This window comes from Bombus pascuorum, chromosome 16, assembly GCF_905332965.1.
Source record: "Bombus pascuorum chromosome 16, iyBomPasc1.1, whole genome shotgun sequence".
NCBI classification, from domain to species: Eukaryota; Metazoa; Arthropoda; class Insecta; order Hymenoptera; family Apidae; genus Bombus; species Bombus pascuorum.
The window spans coordinates 3,717,657-3,720,067 of record NC_083503.1 but is presented as its reverse complement, the minus strand read 5'-3'; the positions used below and the strand labels follow the sequence as shown (position 1 = coordinate 3,720,067).

Below are 2,411 nucleotides of genomic sequence, written 5' to 3'. Positions count from 1 at the left end.
CACATGTATTTTTGCATTCTTTCAAACGACATACGTATGTATAATACTTGTACATTCTCTAATTGCGAATATTGAATACATGTAACATTATCGAAAAATATAAACAAAGCAATATATAAGTAAGTACATATGAGAGAATGAAACAACGTATGGTGACTATCGTTTGATGCTAAAAAGATACTTTCTTCGTGTATACCATCATAGCTTATTAACACTTAGTCAACCGCGCGCACCAGAGCGAGGTATACGCTTCTTTGTCTACCGCACCCGCACAAGCCAACCAGTACACTGTTCACCGTGCATTTTTGCAAGTAACAAGGATTAATATTCACTAATACTTGAAAAATAAAGGAGTCTAGAAATTATTCAACTGGTCAATTACATTTTACGGTAATGATTTTTTTTAACGATTTCACATATTGTTTATACAAAATACCAAATTAAAAGTATGTATTAAAAGTATAAAAAAGATATAGGTAAAATTAAAAACATTAAACTTGACTAAAGATAAATGACACGACTTGAACGTGAAGTTAAAAATTCATAATGCATTTTAATATTTTTTTACAGTGTGATATCGTTGCACTGTAACTTTATTTAGTCATAACTGATAGTGTAACTTTTTAATTAACTGTATGACCACTAAATTGGTGTATTTTATTACATATTGTACTTTATAAAAGCGGAAGTAGAGTTGCAATCAATTGGGAATAATTCCAGGTAAACAATAGCTGATAATAACGATAACAACAAAAAAGAAAACGCGTTGCTAAAGTCAAAAAGGGAGATCACTCCCTTCGGTCATTCAGCGATGTTCTCTTCGCAGAGAGATCTGCCCGTTCTGATGGATAAGTGTTAAAAAAAGTAAAAAAGCCAACACCACACGGAGTTCCCAAGCGGTCACCCATCTAAGTACTACCCGTGCCCGGCGCTGCTTGACTTTCGTGATCGGACGAGAACGAGTATTCTCAACGCGGTATGGGCGTTGGCTGAGGTAGTCAGTTTTGTTATTTCATGTTATTGAATAGACAAAAATATAAAAAAACGTGCATGTATGTACGAGGATAAATGGTATTTTTAGATGTGTATTCAAATGTATAATATTTTTCCTGTCTTCGTTTCCCAGATAATGGATTGTGATGTTCCGTCATGTAGATACGCGTATACTTAAAAAGAATAGCGTGTCAAGTGGACGGAACTTCATAAATGATTTTCTGGAAAACCAAGTCTTCTGCTAGGTCTTCGCGTCTGCTAGGCATATGTCCAGGTATGAGCATCCTTTTGGGTCAGAGGATAGCTCGGAGCTGTAAAGGTTTCTTTTGTAGTGTGTGCTTTCATTGTCTAGCCAGTTTCTAATGAAGTTACCTCTCGCGTTGTTTAGTTGGTTTTTCCAGATTGATATGTTTTGCATTAAGCTCGCCCGCTATTATATAATAGTTGCTCCGTTTATTGAGCTGTAATTCTAAATTAAATATTATTTATTACATTACATATTATCGTCGCTAAATTCTTTCTGGTTTCCGTAGGTTGCGTAAGTTGCGGCGATGAGTAAGTTTTCCCTATTGTTTATTTTTATTTTTATGTTCACCGTTTCCAGGATTTTGAAACTTGTTATTTTGTCGTTTTGAATTTTTTTGAACTTGAGAGGGTTTTTCATGAGGATTGCCGTTCCTCTTCCTTGGTTAGCGTTCGGTCTGTCGTGTCTTATCATGGAACAGTTTTTGAAGAATACTTTGTGTCTTTTGTTCAATTTTGTTTCTGAGACAGGGGTTTACTATGTCGGGGGTTTCTTTATTTATTAGAGTTAGCATAGTGTATCTTTTTTGGTTTGAAATTATCGAATTGACATTTACTGAAATTACTTTCAACTGTGTTACTTTTAATTGATCCGTTCTTTGCTGTAATTGATAGTTGGATGGGTTTTGGTTGTTCGTTTGGTTGTTTATGCTATCGATAGTGCCGAAGGTGGTGTCACGGACTGAGTTTCTGCCTGGCACGTGTTCGCCAGATGCCATGGTCCTTGCGAGGTTCCTGGAGGTCTGGGCGCCAAGGCCTACCCATCCTTACACTGACCTGCGATAAACCCAATGAACCACCATAAACCGAATCTTTTTAGCTTAACTTCTATTCATATAAGTATTTTCGGTTTATGGATGGTCCTTTGAACGGTCCTTGGGTTTGTTGCACGCTCTTGCTAATTAAGGAGAAAGTAGATTTGCCCAGCGAAATAGCTGATTTTTCCCAGGGACAAGGACACCCATGAGCCACATCTGCAGGAAGTTTTCTCCTCGTATTTTATTTATTATCATTGGCTATAACCAATGGGCATCGCGGATCGTTACCCTCACTTTTCTACCGAAAAACGTGAACAACGAATCCGCGTTCTTAGTTCAAAAGGGAACACCCACACC

At 37.0% G+C, this 2,411-nt stretch overlaps 1 non-coding gene across 1 annotated transcript; it reads right to left on the bottom strand.

The window, feature by feature from the left end:
* Window positions 1-871: 871 nt before the first annotated feature.
* Window positions 872-990, bottom strand: LOC132915379 (5S ribosomal RNA). Its single transcript, XR_009659842.1, has one exon. It is a non-coding gene; the product is annotated as a 5S ribosomal RNA (ribosomal RNA).
* Between the last annotated feature and the right edge of the window lie 1,421 nt (window positions 991-2,411).